A 22,886-nucleotide genomic window follows, 5' to 3' on the forward strand; every position below is an offset into this window, starting at 1 on the left:
AATTGCTGTTCTAGTGTGGGTGGACCCAAATTATTAAATATTTTAAAAACACTTTGCTATTAAACGAACATGAGTTGATGCTATAGTCTGTGTTTTGCATTTTGTCGTTGGTTTCCGTTTTTTTGTTAATTTCTCTGTTTCTCCTTGTTTTTTTCTTTGTTTTTGTTTTTAGCAATTTTGATAATTTATTCATCCACGTCTAATTCAGCAATGCTGAGTTTAGTCTCCCACGTAAACCAAGTTAAGATCGATTTTACAACAATATCAAAGCTTCAAATCTTGTTTTAGCAGGTAAATGAAAACTTTCATTTAAAACTGCCCAGGACAATTTTTTTGTCAAAATTTAGCAGTAACGTTATTAATAGTGTTCTACCAAGTAATCAGCTGTACTTTAATATGCACTTGTTCCAGCAATTGGTCCTATAGCTCAGTCGGCAGAGCGTGGTGCTGATAACGCCAACGAACCAGATAGTCGTTAATATTTTCCCCACATTTTTAAACAATTATATTCAATACATTTTGTTTTCTGAGTGCAACTCGATCATGGTTTTTCTTTGGTGATCAACGTTCCAAGATTCATAACCTTTTGTGTGACTTTGGTACCTGCACGTAACTCCTGACTGTCATAAACTGTCAGTTTTCCAAACAAAATAACAATCAATGGAGACATTTTAGAGCTCTGTTAGGAAGCTTTACTCTAGTTAAAAGGGTAAAGGTTGTTGTAAGAAACCAAACCATGTCGTGAATTCAAAGCGCCCAAGAAAATACAAGTGACAAGTGGGATATTCATGATATACCACGAGACGGCACTGCAAAACTATTTTATACTATGCCATAGAATATGCTATGTTACGTTTATTGTATTGCTGCTCTGGATCAAATGTCCTAGGTCGTTCCACGATTAAATAAAGATTCTGATTACCCTGTTGAACTAGCTTTAAATTGTCAAGTTATTTTGTGTCAGTATTGTCTGTTTATTGTCTTGTTAAAGGAAGTAACCTATTCACCGCAGATAATGATCTACTAGATACCGTCTAAATTTACTCAGTCTAAGTAATTTCACTCGTAAGTTTCCAATGGGGGATATATTCTCGGGAATTAGCTGAAATGGTAGAGCGCCCACTTTGCATGCGGGAAGTACCAGGATCGTTCGTGACATTTGTACATTTACCTTTCTCTTCTCGGTATCTCGACCTTTCTTTGTTTCAAACGTGTTTAGGAAGGGCACTTTATGTTGTGTTATTAGGGCCCGGCTGTTTGATTAGAACTGTTCGCAAGAAAAGTATGTTGCTGCTATGCACGGATATCATATTTATCATGTATCTTCGCCCGATTTTTCTTCGGAGACTACCGTAGCTTTACTTCGAGAAAGAACACCTTGTTTTGCAGATCGATAGCTGTCGACCTCCTGAGTAGGTTTTAGCACGCTTCGCGGAAGGAGTATCTCCTGTCGGCGATATACATACGATGCGCCCCAATTAACTGAATACCTGACCAGAGTTTGGTCCGCCCAGATTTGTGCTTACAGTAGTTGATGATACCTGGCTTCGGAATTTTAACGAGGAGAATTCACGTAGTTCCTGGGCCAACGTATGCTTTCTTTTTGATGCCCCAAGTATATGTCAATTTACAGAGATTTTATGGTGCCTCGAGCATGTCAATTTACAGAAATTTAATGGTGCCCCGAGTATGTTAATTTACAGAGATTTTATGGTGCCCCGAGTATGTCAATTTACAGAGATTTTATGGTGCCCCGGGTATGTCAATTTACAGAGATTTTATGGTGCTCCGAGTATGTGAATTTACAGAGATTTTATGGTTCCCTGAGCATGTGAATTTACAGAGATTTTATGGTGCTCCGAGTATGTCAATTTACAGAGATTTTATGGTGCCCCGAGTGTGTCAATTTACAGAGATTTTATGTTGCCCCGAGTATGTCAATTTACAGAGATTTTATGGTGCCCCGAGTATGTCAATTTACAGAGATTTTATGGTGCCGTGAGTATGTCAATTTACAGAGATTTTGCAGAGATTTTATGGTGCCCCGAGTATGTCAATTTACAGAGATTTTGCAGAGATTTTATGGTGCCCCGAGTATGTCAATTTACAGAGATTTTGCAGAGATTTTATGGTGCCCCGAGTATGTCAATTTACAGAGATTTTATGGTGCTCCGAGTATGTGAATTTACAGAGATTTTATGGTTCCCTGAGCATGTGAATTTACAGAGATTTTATGGTGCTCCGAGTATGTCAATTTACAGAGATTTTATGGTGCCCCGAGTGTGTCAATTTACAGAGATTTTATGTTGCCCCGAGTATGTCAATTTACAGAGATTTTATGGTGCCCCGAGTATGTCAATTTACAGAGATTTTATGGTGCCGTGAGTATGTCAATTTACAGAGATTTTGCAGAGATTTTATGGTGCCCCGAGTATGTCAATTTACAGAGATTTTGCAGAGATTTTATGGTGCCCCGAGTATGTCAATTTACAGAGATTTTGCAGAGATTTCGTGGTGCCCCGAGTATATCAATTTACAGAGATTTTGCCGAGATTTTATGGTGCCCCGAGTATGTCAATTTACAGAGATTTTGCAGAGATTTCGTGGTGCCCCGAGTATATCAATTTACAGAGATTTTGCCGAGATTTTATGGTGCCCCGAGTATGTCAATTTACAGAGATTTTGCAGAGATTTTATGGTGCCCCGAGTATGTCAATTTACAGAGATTTTGCAGAGATTTTATGGTGCCCCGAGTATGTCAATTTACAGAGATTTTGCAGAGATTTCGTGGTGCCCCGAGTATATCAATTTACAGAGATTTTGCCGAGATTTTATGGTGCCCCGAGTATGTCAATTTACAGAGATTTTGCAGAGATTTCGTGGTGCCCCGAGTATATCAATTTACAGAGATTTTGCCGAGATTTTATGGTGCCCCGAGTATGTCAATTTACAGAGATTTTGCCGAGATTTCATGTTGCCCCGAGTATGTCAATTTACAGAGATTTTATGGTGCCCCGAGTATGCCAATTTACAGCGGTTTTGCAGAGATTTTATGGTGCCCCGAGTATGTCAATTTACAGAGATTTTATGGTGCCCCGTGTATGTCAATTTACAGAGATTTTACATGATTTGGCTAAACGCGTAAAATCTTTGTAAATGGTAAATTTAAACACATTCTTAGAAGATCTTGTTAAGTCTGTAAATTATGAGTTCTTTCCTCTTATCCTAGACGGTACAATTTACAAACATTTTCCAAACATTTTGAAATGAACAGAACTAAAAACTAAACAAAATCTTTGCAAAATAAATTTACAGACATTTTGTTTTTGAGCGGGATAAGTGACCAAGTCTGCAAATTCAGGATCTACAGACATTTCATAAAGTCTGTAAATGGGTCAAATTTTCCAGTGTGCGAGGGTCGAGCTCATGACCTTGGTGTTATCAGCACCACGCTCTGTCGACTGAGTTAACGGACCAGATTAATTAATCTCGTTACTGTCTCTTATCAAGTAAGAGAAATTAATCAGTATGAGCTGTAATACGAAAGGTTGGGTGCAGTGCGATTGAGAAGCCGGTTAGCAATTGCAATTTGGCATCTTGAACTTCTCAAATGGCAGGGCACTCCCTTAGCATGCAGGAGGTACCGGGATCGCTACCAGGATTCTCCAGATTTCCTTTTTTTTTTCGTTGAAAATCATTATTTTTCCAGATTCAGCAACTCCTTCTTATGGAAATACGGGTGTATGTCTGCAATAAAAAAACATCACCTTTGTGAGAACGTCAGTTGGACGTGTGTTCATGTTTGGCGTTTGTTTTAAATAGCAAAAAGATAAAATTGTAATTTTAGCGAAATATAACATCGGTAAAGCATCTGCATGAATAAATCAATAAAATAGCTTTCTGTTCATCATCATCAAATAGGAATTGACCTCGCTAAAAGACCTAAATTAAGGTATAAATTCGTTAAGAACAGCATATTGTCGTAGGCTGAACATTAGGCTATTTACAAATCTATGGCGATCTAGAACATCAGTCCGTAATTATATTTGCCCTTCATATATGAAGCAGCAGATGAAGAAACTCAAAGAAGAGAGAAAGAAAGGAAATACAGAAGCTCAAGTTCTCGCTATCCCACACGATGCACGTGGTCGTCCACCGATGCTTCTTGAACTAGACAGCAAATTAATTTTCCTTCTTCAAAGTATAAGAAGCAGAGGAGGAGTAATAAATTACTCCGTCGTAAAAGCAACCGTAGTTGGCGCTTGTCAACAGCAATATGACAACAAGTTTGGCAGGATTCGAGCCTACAGTGGCCTGGGTAAAGTCTATTTACAGGCGCTGCAACTTCACACGCCGAGCTGGAATTACCAGGCGTCCACCAGTGCCTCGAGGACTGTTTGAGGAATGCAAGCTCACTTTCCTTACCGATATCAATAGGGCAATCACTGAACATAATATCCCTCCTGAATTGGTGCTAAATGCTGATCAAACCCCTTGTTCGTACGTCTCGGTGGGAAGAACGACAATGGCTCAACGAAATTCCTCTGCAGTTCCAACAAAAGGCCTGACCGACAAGAGGAACATTACTCTTACCTTTGTTATCTCCCTCTCAGGCAATTTTTTGCCAATGCAGATAATATATCAAGGGAAACCCCAGCCAGCCAGCCAAGGGGCTTCAAGTTTCCCAACGGATTTGCAATCTCACAGAATCCAAAATATTACTCAAATGAAACGGGAACGCTAACACTGATAGATAAAGTAATCAAGCCTTACGTAGAGCAAAAACGGAAGGATTTAAAACTGCAACCAACACAAAAGGCGCTGCTTGTCTGGGGTGTGTTTAAGGGCCAGAAAACTGACAAGGTTTTGTCGAAGTTGGCATCACTGAATGTTGAGGTTGTGTCAGTTCCTGCAAACATGACCCATTTCTTCCAACCTCTTGATCTTACTGTCAACGGAGAGGCTAAGCGGTTCATGAAGGACCAGTTTACTAATTGGTATCGAGCAGAAATTCAAAAGTAAATGGAATCAGGAACGAGCACTGATGAAGTTGAAGTCGATTTAAGACTGTCTGTCCTGAAGCCCTTGCATGCCCGCTGGATGGTAAGCCTTTACAACCACTTGACGAGCCGTGAGGGAAAGCGTTATGTCACCAAAAGATGGGAAAAGGCAGGAGTTACTGGGGTAGTTAATGGCAAGACAGCTCTTCCTCCTGAGGATCCGTTTGAAGAAAAATTAAAATCAGCTATGATAATTATGAGACTATCCATTTGTTATATTGTAGATCAGTGTCCTGGACACTTTCGAGAAATTAAGTTCCTTTTAAAATATTTTTTCGGCCAAATCGCGAAAATTAAGTCCCGCGAAATATGCCCGTTCCATTTTCGCCAAATTAAGTACCCGCGAAAATTAGTAACAGTACGGTAATTTAAATATTCTATGAAACTTGAGAGTCTACAGAAACTGGCAGCGTCACGCAACGTATCAAAAAATCGTGACCTCTTCAATAGCATGGACTTTGACACTATGCATATCTGACTGTAAAACCTCGGTTGCTGCTGAAAAAGTTGAAAGTTAGCTAGTGAAATCATTTATTTACGGTATATATATAATATATAGATTTAGCCAAGTTATCTTTTGGAATGTTGTTACTAATGAAAATAATCGAACATGTCTGTGAGGTAAATTGCGAACGATTTAATAACTTCAGCCGGAAAGAGAATTACATCAGCAGATCGAGGTGTACGATGGTGTAATTATGAAATATAGAGCCATGATTTCAAGGATTTCTGGGAAGCCACCAAAAATCTTGATCACTTGACAGAATTGTCTTCTGTGCTTTTTGGTGGCATTTCTTGTTCTTTCCTACCTTATCCAGAAAGACAAGACATTGTTATTAATCATTATATTCTTTCTTAGTTATCATGGGGACTCCCACACAAAAGAAGTTTACAAATTTTTTGTTGTTGTGGGGATTGATTGAAATGCAGTGGTTACAATAATCAGTTCCTAAACCTCTACCGAATGAAATCTCGCAAAAATATCAAAATAGTATATCTAAAAAATAGTATAGTATATAGTATATCAAAATAGTAACTCTCTGAAATTTCAGATTATTCAAGATTAACATGCACGTACATCACTAAGGGCAACCCTAAAACACTGAATCTGGAAACCGGAATTCGGAACTAGAAACTAGAATCCGTAATCCAGATGTTATGAATGATGATAGAAATAATTCACTTCGACAATGTCTAATAAATAAATATGGGGAAAAACTATTTTGCTGTTATTTATTTTCTTGGCTTTACTTCAGCCACAAACTGTAATTGCTAAAAAATTTTGACTAGTTCTGAACAACCCTTAGCTATACATCTGGCCCGATTGTTCAAAAGCTGGATAAAGCTATCCATTGGGTAAATCACTATCCAGTCAGGGTTAGTGATTTTTCGGGTGGATAGAGTTACTCATAGCCTACGAGAAGGCCGTAGTATCTGTCTCTAGTGCCTGCGCAGGCTAAATAAGTGTCTAGTGTTTTTCTGCATTGACATATGAGCGAGTGCCTTCATGCGGCTTTGTCGCTCAAGCTCCCGGCCCAAACACGAGAGCCTGCTCATAGGCTAAGTTACCCATCTTTTGTTCAACCTGGCCCTGATGAGAGCGGGGTTCTTCTCTAGATCAAATTGCTCTGAGAAGACTGGTGAGTAGCACGTAATGGTCTTAATCTGGAAGTTCGCTCGGGATATGCCCATGAATGATACAAAAGGAAACGAGTGTCACACTATTAATAACGCTTTTAACAAACACCTTTCTTCCTGAAACGTCAAAATTTAATTTGTTTGTGCTTCGAAGTAGTCACGCAAGTCACACAATCAGAGGGTTTACGCTATCCACGGCTAATTTTGGAACGGTTGTGTTTTTTCTCCTAGCACTGACTTAAACGTTGCAAGTTCTGGCAAGCTCTTGTTTACCTCAGCAAATACTTCATTTTAACTTGCTGCGATGAAATAGCCAAAGAATTCGCTTCATTTGCCGAAACCCACAAGAAATACTCGTAATATTGCACCTAAATTAATGACCGTTGCTACTGGCGAAATAAACTTGCAAAGTAAACACGATCTTATTTGTCACGTAGCGAAAATGAAAGCTGCCACGTCAGCGCATTCCATGGCTGACCTAATACCCTTTTTTAGCATTTTTAGCGTATTAATTATTTAACTTCGAATCCAACGCTTCGATAAAACCAAAAGAAAATATATATTATACACAAATAAAGAAACAATATCCGTAACAATGTCCTTGTATTAATGTTTCAACAGCTTTTGGCGAATAAACATCACAGGTTGCCTGATTCAAAATTTGGCTGAGGGAAAGTTTGGGTCTGGTTACCGACAAAAACAAACAAACAAAAAAAACAAATAAAACAAAAACAAACAAACAAAAAAACACACGGGTAGAACATGAACCGCACTCGGCCCATGACCGCGCGGTTAATTACCAGCAACCTTATTTTAGACGGTCTCAGGGTGCTTGGAATAAAATCACCACGCACTTTACTAAGATTCTCATAATCATAGCCCTCACTAGAAGTAACGGTTGCATGAATTTCAACAGATGGGGAATTTTTGTTTCAGTTTGAGGTCATTTTTACTTGGCAGCTTATTTTTTACGGGCAAAAACCTCAGCAAAACAATTTTCGAGTATTTGAAGAACTTGTTTTCTTTGATTTCTGGATTCTGATTTCCGGTTTCTGGATACTGGTTTCTGGTTCTGGATTCGGATTCCGGTTTCTGGGTTTTAGGGTTGCCCATCTTTAACAGCGTGTTTGCTTTACATTCAGTTTACACATGGCTGTTATCCAGCATAGGCAGACTTATAAGTTTCTTAAAATAAATTGCAACAACTATTGAATCTTTCATCAGCTATTCTTGTGATGAAATGACACAAAAACTAAGTGCAAGAAGTCAAAAGCATAAAAAAACTTACCCGGTGATGCTTACAGTTCATCTTACTGCCTGCATATGCCATCCATAAACTGGTGCTGCCTGGACAATGTACTCATTATTTTTCTGATCACACCTTTTAAAACGTCACTGTTATATAATTTGTCCTGAAAAAGCAATACATGAAATGTTATGCCTTTGGCACTCACAAAATACCTTTCCAATGTACATGATGTACAATATACACCATATCAACATTCGCAATTCTTTTTACTTTCATTGTAACTTTTTTGTATCATTAAGTTCCCTAACTTGAAAACAGGACTTCCACATTAGGTGATAATTTGCCTCTGGAATCTCTATGAATTCCCAGGGAGTGATAGCAATTAAATCGTGACTAATTTTAGCAAAGGAGGCGTTCAAATGTCAGATTTTAATGTTACGTTTACATATGTATAACTTTACATTACTCTTTGTATGTATATAACATCTCAATAATTGCACCTGTAGACAGAAGGTGTGCTCGGGGAAGAGATGTTCTAAACTTTCTGAACTTTCCCCCTTACCTGTAATAGGATGACTATTATGAACTACGATTCGCAACCAACACCAACATCAGGTTATGTATACACATGTATATCTTGTTGTCTTCTGTAATCATAAAAAAATAAAAATTTAAAACCATCCATAAAGTTCGTACTCAATAGCACTGCTACATGTAGCGCTGTAACGGGGAATTAATTTAAGTGAAACTGTTGAAACAGCTCTGTCAAAATTGTTTCTCGCAGTTAAGGCAGAACAACAGAATATACACGTAGTACACAGCAAAAGCCAGAGATACACACATGTTGGTTATTAGTTAGGATTTGGTGAGCTTCTGTGCTAGGTATGGTGGAAAATAATGGACTATCAAAAATGAAGGTTCCTGAGACATTTTGACAGCGCTGAGAGGAATGAATATAAAAATTTACAAAAGAAAGAGAAGTTCTTGGCCTGTCCAGTTCACTGTCATAAAAATATCATTTAGATACATTTATTACATATGATATTATGGTTTGTGTTTAAAGCTGATATATATAATGCACACTCTGATTGGCTAATTTTAGTGCATTATTTACATTTACATGGTATACGTCGGTAAAATCATAAAACATCACTTGCGACTGAAATAAAAAGTTAAAATAAAAAGAAATGCCTAATTCATAATAATTTAAAAATACTTAACACTAAAACGGATCTAATTCTTTACTTGAAAATTATTCTCCCGTAATGCCCATGGGCCAATTACGAGTATGCTAAAAGGTCCCAACATAAAGTAAAAGGAAATTAAGAAAACTATTGCTTTTTTCCTGAAAATTGTAGCGACTGAAAACAATGATTGAACACTCTGAGAGTGCCGTGCCCGGCCGTGTTTACAAATACGCTTATTTTAGACGTGAGGTTACAAGCTCTTTTTCGCTTACTTTCTTCGATTTTCTTCTTTCGCTCGTTCGTTCACTTCTTCACATGCAATAAGCCAGTGATAAAAAAAAGCCAAAGAAATCGATGCTGTTACGACTTGTAAAATATTTTGACAAAATAGTGACCATGGACCCTATCCGGGAGTCGAACCCGGGACCTCTCGCACCCGATGCGAGAATCACACCACTAGACCAAGAGGCCAAGACGATGAAAAAATAATACAAACTACGGTAAATCTGGTTAAAAACAGGTTAATTTACCAGTTCGTTACTACCTTCACTTAGAGTAAAACCAAAAAAATTAAAGTGTGAGATTCTCTGGATCAACCTATGAATTGCGTCGCCATATTTTGTTGTTTCTTCTTTCTTCCTTTTTTAATCAAAGCAACGTGCAAATAAAAACGAAAAAAGAAAAGACAGGTACTGCATGGGCCGGAATCATTGGGATTTTTACGCTACCGTACAAAAAATGTTTCATATATTATATAGCATATAAGTTTCTGAATTTGTAATTTCTAACCGATCAAATTCAACAGTACCACTATTTAACCGTAGAATTTTCTGTTCTAAGCGCAAAATAGGTCGGTGAGTTTACTTCTTTTTAAAAACAGAAATCAGAAACAAATCGGTAGATAGTGTTATCTCAGCTGGCTTACTTAAGCAAGAAGATGGTCCGTGTACAGTGACATTGAGAAACCGCTTAGCATTTTGGTATCATGAGCTTCTGGGGAATTAGCTCAAATGGTAGAGCGTCCGCTTAGCATGCTGGAGGTACCGGGATCGATACCCGGATTCTCCATATTTTTTTTTTCTTCAAAATCATTATTTTCAAGGTTCAACAACTCTTTCTTATGTAAATACGGGTGTATGTTTGCAATTAAAAAGTATCACCTTTGGGAGAACCTCAGTCGGACCTGTGTGATGTTTGGCTTTTGCTTACATAGCAAAAAATTAAAACCGTGATCCTAGGGGAACATAACCTCAGTGAATTAAAGCGTTTGCAAGAATAAAATAATAAAATACCTTTACTTTCTGTCCATCATCATCAAATAGCAGATAATAGTAGGCTGAACCTTAGGGTATTTTCAAATCGATGGCGATCTCTACCATCAGTACGTAATTACATTTACCCTTCATATATGAAGCAGCAGATGGCAGTCTGAACACAAAACTGATTCTCGCACGTGGATTAAATGTTCTGTTTGTTTTAATCTTTCGCGCTATGAAATAAATACTAAGTGATTACGATCGGCGCATTTTCAATTAATTTCCTCTCCCTGGAGAAAGCAAAATTAATATAAAAACTGCCATCGCTGTACCAACTACCGAGCTGGATTAAAAAGTTTCACGTGATTTCATTGTTAATCAATTTCATTCTCCGAAGAACGATTCATTTTTTTTAAAATTGCGTTTGCTGTCATTTATAGACAACAAAATTGATTACCACTTTGCATTAAAGGTTGATTGCTTTAATGACATCTTTCAGGAAGGCTTCCTTTAATTTGTTACTAGCCATTTGCTTTGGCACAAACTTCAACGTTAAACAGATCTTCAATCGCTACCAAGTAACGAATCTGAGAAACAGAATGTCTTTAAACATTTCAGCGAATTCTACAACGAACGGGACAATAGTGGAGTTGGTAAAGAAAGTCTCAAATGGAAAACTTTATTTTACGATCGACAAGTTATTGATTTGTTTGTCAGCGTCAGTAGTTATCGGAGTTGGAATCGCTGGAAATATTTCCGTCCTGTTAATAATCAAGAGAACCCAGTCGCTTCAAACCGCTCAGAATTATTTATTGGCAAATCTAGCGGCAGCCGATGTTACAAGTCTTCTGTTTTGTAGTTTTTCCCTCATCCTAATGATTAAGGTCCTTCCAGATGGAGCTGCTGGAACTGTTCTCTGTATGTTCTTTGTCGGCTTCAACGTTCCTCTGACTGCTACGACTGTCTCGGTATTCACGCTTACAATCCTAGCAATAGAACGTTATAAGGCAGTAGTAAGACCTTTACGGATGTTGCAGCTTACGAGAGAAACGGTTCGATACACGATTATTGGCACATGGATGGCCTCCGTTGCCTTAAACCCACCATTGTTTTTGTACACAAACTACAAGTTCAAGACAGCAGCTTGGCGACAGACGTACAGTCAGAACGCAGAGTTAACTCACATTATCTTCTACATAATTTTTGTTTTCACTCTTCCTTTTCTCGTTAACTTTTGCTGCATTAAACTTGTGAAATTGCTCAATCACAGAAGTGCGGTTACACCTGTTAGCAATATCCCAAAAAAAGAACTCATGCGACAACGAAAACAACTCTCGGGGCGTGTGTTTTACCTGCCAGTGTTGTTACTGCCCTTCGCTGTTTTCGGCTGGTAAGCCAAACCGTGCGGACTTTTGGGCTATTGCTGTTTTTTATAAGTTCTGTGGTAAATCCATTCATTTATGCATTTAACAGCTCAAATTATCGACGCGCTTTTAAAACATTACTTAAATGTAAACAGACGCCTTGGATTACATTTGACCCGTTAGTTCAGGGACATTTCTTTGGTCGACTTGTCTCGTTTGATGAGTTTACATTTCTTTCTTCTTTCATTGCTGTAAGAGTAGTTCGCTCCACGGTGGGGGGTGGGGGCGGATAACTAAGATGGACTAGCATCCCATCCATGGGACAGAAAAATACTCTCAGTTGTTTAGTACAACGGAGACTGGGATAAGCTCTGCCGTGTGTGGGCTAGCAAGGCGCAGGTGCGGCCATTTAACCTTTCCTTACCATCCAGTGTCAAAGGAGGGCGTCAATTTCAGTTCTAAAAGATGAAATTCAACCTTTAACTTCCAGGTTTCAATAAAGCGAGTCGTAAAGGCAAAAGTAGTTTTTCAGAGAATCTTTGTGTTATCTGCGTTATACGGCTGTTATGAGAAAGGTTGCGTTACAAAAGCGTAACTGAAAGCGTACCCCGTGCCAATACCGAAAGGTGCTTCGGGTATTGCTCCTTTACTGCTGGTCGATTGAAGTCCACGTTGTTTCAGAGGGCCAGCGGAAAATTCATTGATAGGAGTATTCGCATCTTCTCTGATAGCTAGAGAAAATTATCCAACTAAAAAGTTTACAAACCGTTATTTGTACAACAATGGTCAGAAAAACACTTGTCTTCAAAAAGAATTAAAGCTGCATATTAGCTAGTAAAATATAGACTGCCGGAGAATCCGGGTATCGATCCCGGTACCTCCCGCATGCTGAGCGGGCGCTCTACCATTTTGAGCTAATTCCCCGAAGCGTAAGCATCTACAAGTTGCTCTAACTATTGAAAAACCAATGTTTGAGGCATGACCTGGTAATTAGTTTTAAGCTTTTTTCTAAACAATTTACTTAGAATTTCATTTTAGAAAAACAGTTAATTTAATAAAATATGTTGCTTTTCATTCTAGTTCCTTGTTATTTAGAACATAAGCTATTGATATTGACGAGACATTATTGGAAAGTATATGAGAAACAACTGCCTAAAAATAATTTCGGGATAACTATATTTCAACAAAAATGTCCTCATCATTTGAGAAAGCACGTTAACAATATATACATACATCTTAAAGAATAAAGCAAATCAGTTTGAACAAAGCCAATAAGCGGGTGCTGTTCCTCATTAGGCCAAACTTCTGATAACGTTCTGGTACAAAGGCAGTAATACTTAAAAAAACTACACCGAGTTTAATTTGTCTGGTCCGTTAGCTCAGTCGGTAGAGCGTGGTGCTGATAACGTCAAGGTCGTGAGTTCGACCCTCACACGGACCAACTTTTCCTTTTAAGTAAACCATCTGGAAAATACCATTTTAAGATTTCTAAATGACTGTACTCTGATTTCTCTTTTCCTTTATTTTGTTTAATTTGTTAATTCCCCCTGATAAGTTCAAAACAAGAGGACTAGATCAAAATTACTTTAGTTTAATATTTTCCTAGAAGTCGTTGGAAATGTTTCCCGGCCAACAGAAACACTTGGTTAAGTCATATTTTAATCTAGAAGGGCTTCGTAGTAGTCACTGGGAATTGTCTGTGCAAAAACAAAAGTGATTCTTTAGCGAAGAAAGGTATACCGTTGTTTCATATGGCCGTTGTGACGTCACAAAAACCATCGTAAAATTGTCTGTTTCGTTATGATGTTGTTTTCATTGACAAAAGAGTATTAAAAAAGGCCTGTCCGGGAGCGGAACCCGGGACCTCTAGCACCAAAGCGAGAATCATACCACTAGACCAACAGGCCACACGTGGTTGGACAACATTTGACAAAGGTCTTAATCTACCTTTTTCTGTTGAACTGGTACTATAATACCTGTTATGTGTTGTCTCATTGGCCAAGATATTTACTATCCAAATCTTCCGGGTTTTCGCGTTTCATGTCTTTCGAGCATGACACAATGTAGCAGAAACCTTACACAAGTTAAAATTTCTTCCACAAAAATGAATTTGATGAAAATTGTACAAAATCCTTCGAAGGAAGTCTCCGTGGCGCAATCGGTTAGCGCGTTGGGCTGTTAACCGAAAGGTTGGTGGTTGAAGCCCACCCGCTGACGGTTCTTTTTGTTTTGGTAATTATTTTCTATACAGTTAGCGTCAGGATTCCATCCATCCATCCTGTTTGCATAATTTTTAGTTGTAATACATGTAAGTAGATCTTCTCAAATAAAGCCCGGCCGCAAACATTTTTTTCATTTTTTTATTTGACTTCGGCAGTGTTTTTGTGATTGCATGCTCAATTTCTTTATGAACTGTTTTATGGCATCTTGTATTTTGAGGGTAAAAATATACCCAAGTAAAACTAATTTTGACAAGTAAATTAACCATAATTAAGGGATGTTAAAGAATAATAGCAGACTTTGCTGCATCAGTTAAATTATTTAGTAGTTATTTTTTTGTTGTAATATTATGAGAATAGCTTGTGCCATATATGCTTAAAAATGTTCAAAAATTCTTCCAAAACTAGTAATTTATTTTATCTAAAACTCTGTTTTTTCATGTAACAATCAGGGGATTAGCTCAAATGGTAGAACGCCCGCTTTGCATGCGGAAGATACCGGGATCGATACGATAATATTATTTTAAAAATTTATAAAAAACGTTCACTGGCTATATAAAGTTAAAGCTTTCAGAGCTTTCGGCTGTCAGGCTACAGCCTTCGATGGATAAAAAATGGAAAAGATAACAACTACAAATATATATACAAATAGGTGGAACTATAAAAAGAATATATTAAAATGGAAAAATATGTGTTAATTAAGTAATTGTTCTTTTTTAAAAGAATAGAGTATTGATTGGGGAGCGGCCTTGAATTGTTATCTGCATGATCTATCAAAGCGGTGTGCCAAGATTTTAGCGTCTTACGAATACGTCAAGAACCCATGTCAATCACTTGGGAATTTTTAAAGTCAATAGAGTGATTTGAAGACCAAGCGCGTTTAGCGATGTTGGAACCTCTTGCGTAAGACATCACATTCCTCATGTGTTCTTTTTTTTCTCGTTTCAAAGCATCTGCCAGTCTCGCCTACATAACTCCATGAGCAGTCGGCACAAGATATTTTATAAGCCACATTTGGTTGAAGTTCAATCGGAGGTCGAGATTTAGGAGAGGGAAACTCCTGTTGTAATGTCTTGACTGGCTTGCTGACAACTCGAATACCATGTTTTTGAAGAAGTCCATTTAGAGGCTGAGAAATTCCATTAATGTAGGGGAGGACTGCATAACTAGAGGAATCGGAGGGTGTGGCCCATTTGAAAAACAAGCAAACAAGTTCCAGGAGTTTCCCTCTCCTAAATCTCGACCTCCGATTGAACTTCAACCAAATGTGGTTCATAAAATAACTTGTGCCGACTGCCCATGGAGTTATCTAGGCGAGACTGGCAGATGCTTTGAAACGAGAAAAAAAGAACACATGAGGAATGTGATGTCTTTTTCGCAAGAGGTTCCAACATCGCTAAACACGCTTGGTCTTCAAATCACTCTATTGACTTTAAAAATTCCCAAGTGATTGACAAGGATTCCTCACGTATTCGTAAGACGCTAGAATCTTGGCACACCGTTTCGATAGATCATTCAGATAACAATTCAAGGCCGCTCCCCAATCAATACTCTATTCTTTTAAAAAAGAACAATTACTTTATTAACACTTATATTTTTCCATTTTAATATATTCTTTTTATAGTTCCACCTATTTGTGTATATATTTGTAGTTGTTATCTATTCCATTTTTTATCCAACGAAGGCTGTAGCCTGACAGCCGAAAGCTCTGAAAGCTTTAACTTTATATAGCCAGTGAACGTTTTTAATAAATTTTAAATATGTTTTGTCCTGGCTAGGGTTCTTCTATTTTTAACATATTATTTTACTCCAAAAGACAAAATTTAGATCGAGAGTGACTTTTTAATATTATTTGGCAAGTTATTTTCTTCAAAACTTTACAAATAGCAGTAAGTATTTTTAAATGTTCTAAATTCTTTATTGTGGTGTATTTAAATCTCCTCTTTCATTTTCGGTAACACTTGACGAAAACTGGTGAGCAGTTTATCAAAATAACCTCGCAATAGCTAAGGCATCTGTACAATGGGGAATTAGCTCAAATGGTAAAGCGCCCGCTTCGCATGCGTTTGCTACCCATGATAACACTTTTTTTGTCTTTTTGTCTTTTTTGTTTGCAGTTCTTTTTTCCTCATCTATCTGCTCATAAAACGCCTATAGTGTGCCATAACTTCCTACACAAAAATTACTGTATTACTCATCATCAGTATTGACTGCTATTCGGATTCTCCAATTTTTTTTTTTAAATCAATTTGTCATTAGATATTTGTTTTTCAATTGATAATTTAAAACGTGCATTGAAATTTTCTGTAGGAAACCGTGAACGCACCATACTCTCAATGTTAAGCAGATTTTCATTGAAAATATATTTATTGAATGCGATTGCTATTTACTTAAATCTTTAAGATTAGTTGGCTCACTGATGGTGGAGCCTAAGTGCGGCTTCTTGGGCAAAAGGTGTCATGGCGTCTGTAACAGTGCGCCGAAATCCACAGTGGGAAAAAATGGCGGCTGTACATTCTGTCACACTGAATACATGGCGTACCTGGATTATCAAAGTAGGCATAAATTAATATCTTTGCAACATTTGTCACTGTATTACATTCATTGTGTACGCTAGGTTTAAAGCTTTAGGAAGTTTTCTGTGCATTTTTCACGAGCGTTTATTAGGGATGTTGACGCTAAGAATTATTGGTAAATGCACCAGTCGCCATCTTGTTCCCCACAGTGGATTTTTTGGGACATTTTTTACATAGGTTTCTTATCGCAACATCGACATGAAACCACAAGCCTATAACTTAAATTCCATCGTGTTTAATAAGTAATATTCATTCATTCATCGCAGATTCTTAGCAAAGCTATCGTTGCCTTCAGTTAATTTTCAATCTTCTTATTTCTGCTCTAGAAACAGGGTGTGAAGAGAATCACACGTGCTGTCATCATGCGCTGTCATCATGCGCCACCTGATCTTTTCACCCAAACCAAGCATTGTTCTTTTCCGCTCGTTTCTGATACAATGAAGCTGCTCACGGCAGTGGTCAATGAAAGACCCCCATTGATATCTTTATACACTTGATCTTGAGGCTATATATAGTATGTGGAATGAATTTTTATTGAAAAGCTACAACTATCTGACAAATTTTAATTTGAAAATTTGAATATCTGTTAAAGATATTAAAGTATCTCATAGAAACAATAATCTGACATCACTAAGCGTTTGCTATATCTCACCGGACCTAACTTATGGTAAATTTCTTGTACAAAGGCAGTATAACGTAATAAAAGACGGCACTGAAGTTAATGTGTCTGGTCCGTTAGCTTAGCCGGCAGAGCGTGGTGCTGATAACGCCAAGGTCGTAAGTTTGACCCTTACACGGACCAATAATTCTTTTAACTAAATCAACTGGAAAATACTATCTTAAGATTTTTATCTGATTTATCTGTTTTCTCTTTTCCTAATTCTTGACCTTATTTCAATTAAAAACCTGTTTTTATATGTTTTTTTTGATCGCTACAAAACAAAAGGACTAGATCAAATTTACCTTTGTCTATAATGTTACTACATGTAGCTCAAAACCCGGGGAGGGGGGTACTTTAGGAATTTCTGGGTGGGGATGTTCCGCTGGGACCCCAGTTAATAATATCCTGTATTGTTTTATGATAGTCATCTATCGACGCTGTTGAGGCTGAGTTGCAAAAATTTAAACTTGCCGATTTCATTTTTTTTTTAATATTTTTGAGTGGCAATTCCTGGTTTCCTTAGTTTAGATAAAATCTTCAACCAACTGGTCAGTTTCGTGACAAATGATACTCTATTCTAGACCCAAACGCTCTGATTTATATACACTATGCTAGAGTAAACTGCTTGAAAACCATACCCTTTACTGCGGCACTTACCTATATAGCCCATATACGGCAGTATATCTCCCCCGGGGCTGGAAAGTACCGGTTTGAAATATATGGATGCCAACAGAAACACTTGATTAAGCCATATTCTAATTTAAAGAGGCTTCATTGTGGTCAGTTAGAATTGTTTGCACAAAAATGAAAGAAATTTGTTTTAAAGGGGGAACGTAATTCACTGTTTCATATGGTATAACCCATCGTAGCTTGTTTCGTTTTGATGCCGTGTTCATCAATAAAAGAGTATTAAAAGGGCCTCTCCGGGAGTCGAGCCTGGGACCTATCGCACCCTAAGCGAGAATCATGCCACTAGACCAACAGGCCAAACGTCGTTGAATATTCCTTTGAGAAAGGTCTTAACCTACTTCTCTCTATTGAACTGGTACTATATAACACCAGTTATTTGTTGGCTTATTGGCTAAGACAGTTACTATCCAACTTCCCTGGTTTTTCGCTTTTCATGTCTTTCGAGCAAGATACAATAATGTAGCAGAAACCTTACGCAAGTTAAAATTTCATCCACACAATTCAATTTGATGAAAATCGTAGAAACTCCCTCCATGGAAGTCTCCGTGGCGCAATCGGCTAGCGCGTTCGGCTATTAACCGAAAGGTTGGTGGTTCAAGCCCACCCGGGGACGATTCTTTCTGCTTTGATAATTGTTTTCTATATAGTTAGCGTCAAGAGTCCGTCCTGTTAGCGTAATTTTTAGCGGCAGGTATATTTTGCAGGGAGCAGGTTGCAGATTGCAGGTTGAAATTTAATTATAACTGGAAAACCGCTGGCAGTTAAAAGAACCATACAGGTGGTAGACTTACCGTGAATGTTACATGACGCTGTTCACAATCGCTGGGAACGGTGACTTCCACCTAAGTACCAAACCCGCCGAAGCGATGGGAGGAGAGTATATTCCTTTGATTTTAAGCCTGCAGTGAATTATTGTTTTTGAAGAAACATTTGAAATATCATCTGAAATATCTGCTGAATTTGGTTTCTTCCCTGTGAGTACCAAAATAAAGGCACACTGAGCTTCTGGTAGTATATTCCGTCGGTTAAAATCTTATATTATTTCATTTCTTTATTTATTTGCTTCATTTGTGATGGCAATCTTCTGTTGTTAAGGGAAGTGTAGCTTGCAGTTCTTGTTGACGCTACGCCCACAGGCGGCCCAAGCTCTCAATGTTATGCCTTTTTTTCCCCTTTTTATGCGCACGTTAAGGCTAACGTGACATATGGCATGTACTATTACATAACGACCGAATTTGACCACGCGAAACATGACTCTCTCCTTGCAGCATATGGAGGTGTTGTGTTACAACGGTTTGAATTTATAAAGGTTTGTATGGAAATGCAACGGCTTTGCTTGAAAAGCCAATTATTCTTATATTTTGTGAATAAAATCTACTTACCCTGTTGCTGTGTTGTATTCTTTGTTGTTTGCCAGCTCCTCGGGCCGATCTAACGCGATTTCGGCGAGTTATCGTTCTGTGGGTTTCCACCACTAAAAGAAAGACAAGGCCGGACACTGATTTCCGGAGTGCCCGCCGCTCGAAGCGAATAAATCCACTAAAAATAACCCTGCCGGCTCAATTCCTCCGTAGAATCGAAGAGGAGATGTTGAAGTTCCATGTCAGTTCACTCGCTACGCGATTCCGTCCACAACCCCTTCGCAACGATACATTTATTTCGAGATTACTTCGCTCGCAAATGCGAAAACAGCCGCGTCACAAAAGTCAGGACACTTTCGCGGTGTTGGGTAACTATAATTAGCCCGACCGGCGGTAGTCAACAACGATTTGAAACCGGGCACTCCCTTTAGGGGTTTGACAAATAAAGCACGAGGGTACCGGGGAGCATTTTGGTTTGACTGCTGACAAATCGTTGCTGACTACCCCCGGTCGGGCTAATTATAGTTACCCAACACCGCGAAAGTGTCCTAACTTTTGTGACGCGGCTGTTTTCGCATTTGCGAGCGAAGCAATCTCGAAATAAATGTATCGTTGCGAAGGGGTTGTGGACGGAATCGCGTAGCGAGTGAACTGACATGAAACTTCAACATCTCCTCTTCGATTCTACGGAGGAATTGAGCACGTGGAGTCCTATAGAAAGACCCGAGCCAAATCTGGAATCGATGGAAACATCTGTGGAGGGGCCATTCAGATGGCTTTGAAGAGATTTCACTGGTCTCAGCGTGTCGATCGATAAGTACTTATAGCGGATCGATCGTGTTTTCACTATGTGAAAGAGGCGAACTGCTTTATATAATTAACCGCAGGTCCACATCAGCTTATATTGCCTATATACCGACCTGCGTAAACAAATAAATGATGTATGTATGTATGTAACCCCTGATGAGTATATAGGTTATTAATTATTTTTAGTGCCAGCGGTTTTCCAGTTATAATTAAATTTCAACTTGCAACCTGCAACCTGCACCCTGCAAAATATACCTGCCGAATTTTTAGTTGTATTGCATGTTAGTAGGTCTTCTCAAACAAACAGCCACTGCGCAGATGTGATGTGAATAAACCGTTATTATTGCGATCGTTATCATTATTGGCTTTTTGACGGTTGAAGCAAATTTGGCTGTAATAAAGGGTACAAATTTGCCCATATTTAAACAATCCAATTAGTACTATAATTTGTGCATTCAATATTACATCTTTACTGTTCAAATGTTTGTCTTATTAACGTAATTACATCACCTTTATTACCGCCGCGCGCATTAATCGCCTGCTCCCGTGACTAGACGTTGAAGGACTTGAACATAAGCATACTTTTTGTGATATATTAAAACGTTGCTTTATAAACAGCATACCTTGCCCAAAGTCAATCGTTTAGTTCTTAATTAAGGATATCTGAAACATTTGACGGCTAATATTGGCTTGCTCATTTGACCGTTGACGGTAAAAATATTGCGTTTTTGACGGTTAATTTTTTGCCCATTTGAAGGTTAACCCCATTGAGACCCTCTGCCTAACGCTAAAACAAGGATAGCGTTGTTTTTGAAAAACTTCAATATTGAGCATCGTGAGAAGTAGGCAAATGTTCAACTGTTTGCTGCACTTCGTAGACTTATTTTTTCTGTCTTCCTGATCAAAAAACTAGAAACTATCAGTTCCTGATTGGCACACCACTGAGTATTGCAGCTTTCATTCGTAACCCGTTTCCGTAGTGTAGTGGATATCACGTCCGCTTTACACGCGGAAGGTCGCCGGTTCGAGCCCGGCCGGAAACACATGATTGTTTTTCCTATGAGACTAAATCTTGCTACCCAACTCTAGCCAGCTCTTACAAAATTTTGAGTCAGCAAAAACAAAACGAAAGGTGTTGACGTAACTGAGCTCCATTAATCTTTTATCCTTTAGCAGCTTCATATTAGGATCCATACCTTAAATAACGCTATCGAGCTATGATCTTAATGAAGCTTATGTTATTGATTGTTAGTGGGTTGGTAACCAGAAATGTGCGAGTTTTAGTCGGAGAAACCAGAAATCTATTCGCAATTAGTTGACGGTTGACTACAATTTTTGTGTTAAATGTCAATTTCAACTTTTGTATTCTCCAACGACAAAACCATCGTTTTAAACTTTTCTATTCTTTTTGTTGTGTTCCAGGGTATTTTAAATGGAGTAATCAATTTCTTTAATACGTTTTGCTAATAAGATTTGGCGAAAAAGAGACATGATGACATTGACCATTCCATTGCAAGCAATCCATAACCTTAACCCCTATTATGGTATAGCATGATGAGAACATCTTTGAGGGTGAAGAGTATTTTGGCAGGTTGCTTAAACATTTCGCCGGTATCAGAAGAGGAGAAGAGTGAGCCACGTCATGCATCAAGTGCGCGCGCTAAGTATTAGAATGAACAATGATAGGGCAGATGGCCACTGCTATAGCTTTGCTTGGATTTAACGAGCTTGGTGACCCCTACTTTTCTTTCCAGAAACAGATTTTATTTACAATTATCTCCACATTGTCCAAAAATAAACAGAAAATCAAAGTAGGAAGTTAAAGAAAACAAAACAAAACAAAACAAAAAAATGATATTTGCTAGCAATAAAGATAAAAAGTTAAAAAAGGTAGGAAGCCGGCAGTTAAAAAAAAAAATTCAAGATTTCTCTCCACAGGACATCGAATCCTGCCATCTTGCGGCTGCAAGGCGCGTGGAACTATAGTCGCTAAATGCGAATTTGTTCTTAAAACCTGAGATTTGTGTAAATGTTGTTGCACAATGTGTTAACACATCTGAGAATAGTTGCAGGGCCCCAATGAAGAACACCTTTGATGAAGTATGCTCCCTGCTAAACATTTATTATTGTAGTTACTGTTCTGTGTAGTCGTGTAGTTACCAGTCCAACTCCGCTGCTTATTTTTCTGCGTCCTGTCAATAAAGCAAGATCAGGAGCCCATGACCCGGAGCGTCCACCTCCCATAACAACCCTAGGATTCAACCCTTTCTCGTATCTATTTATTTTTAGAATTTGACCTCTGGGAGTTTTCGCACCCCGCCTTTGAAACGCCCAATCAAAGCCCAGGTGGTCCCCGAGGGACCCCTAAGAGGTAACAATTCCAAAACAACACATTATCTCCTGTCAAAATTTTTTGAGCTCAATATATACGCGAAAAGGAACCCGCTGTGGACCTTTTGAGGCTGAACACCCTAAGAGGGATTGAGCTATCTTAGTACTGCTGGAAATTACAACACACAAGAAATGAGCTAAGTCTGTGTCTCAAGAAAAATCGACGGGACCGCTCTTACAGAGACACTCTCTGATCTTAACTTTTTTTTTTTAAAGTAAAACCAGTGAGCAGCACGTCTGCGAACTACTTGAGTTGTAAAACTTTTTTATTTTCTCCTACGCGTTTCGTGTGACTAGCGCACACTTCTTCAGGGAGTTTAACAATACAATCAAGTATACCTGTATATATACCTAGATACAATTCTGCATTTCGCAAAAAACGACACCTACGGATTTGCGTATACAAACCGCTCGGTAATGCGTCTAG

At 38.3% G+C, this 22,886-nt stretch overlaps 1 long non-coding RNA gene and 3 other non-coding genes across 4 annotated transcripts in view; all 4 read left to right on the forward strand.

Annotated features, from left to right (window-relative positions):
- Positions 1 to 13,122: 13,122 nt before the first annotated feature.
- On the forward strand, positions 13,123 to 13,195 carry Trnai-gau (transfer RNA isoleucine (anticodon GAU)). Its single transcript has one exon. It is a non-coding gene; the product is annotated as a tRNA-Ile (tRNA).
- Positions 13,196 to 18,439: 5,244 nt separating this feature from the next.
- On the forward strand, positions 18,440 to 18,513 carry Trnan-auu (transfer RNA asparagine (anticodon AUU)). Its single transcript has one exon. It is a non-coding gene; the product is annotated as a tRNA-Asn (tRNA).
- Positions 18,514 to 20,778: 2,265 nt separating this feature from the next.
- The window catches only part of LOC149102829 (uncharacterized), a 12,793-nt gene continuing 10,685 nt past the window's right edge, over positions 20,779 to 22,886 (forward strand). The window contains exon 1 of the long non-coding RNA XR_016202103.1: positions 20,779 to 21,200. This is a non-coding gene — a long non-coding RNA (uncharacterized LOC149102829). The remainder of the gene's footprint in view (positions 21,201 to 22,886) is intronic.
- On the forward strand, positions 21,039 to 21,111 carry Trnav-uac (transfer RNA valine (anticodon UAC)). The gene has a single exon. It is a non-coding gene; the product is annotated as a tRNA-Val (tRNA).

The sequence above is a fragment of the Orbicella faveolata genome, unplaced genomic scaffold, assembly GCF_042242905.1.
Source record: "Orbicella faveolata isolate gen_17 unplaced genomic scaffold, um_ofav_v1 contig_35, whole genome shotgun sequence".
NCBI lineage: Eukaryota > Metazoa > Cnidaria > Anthozoa > Scleractinia > Merulinidae > Orbicella > Orbicella faveolata.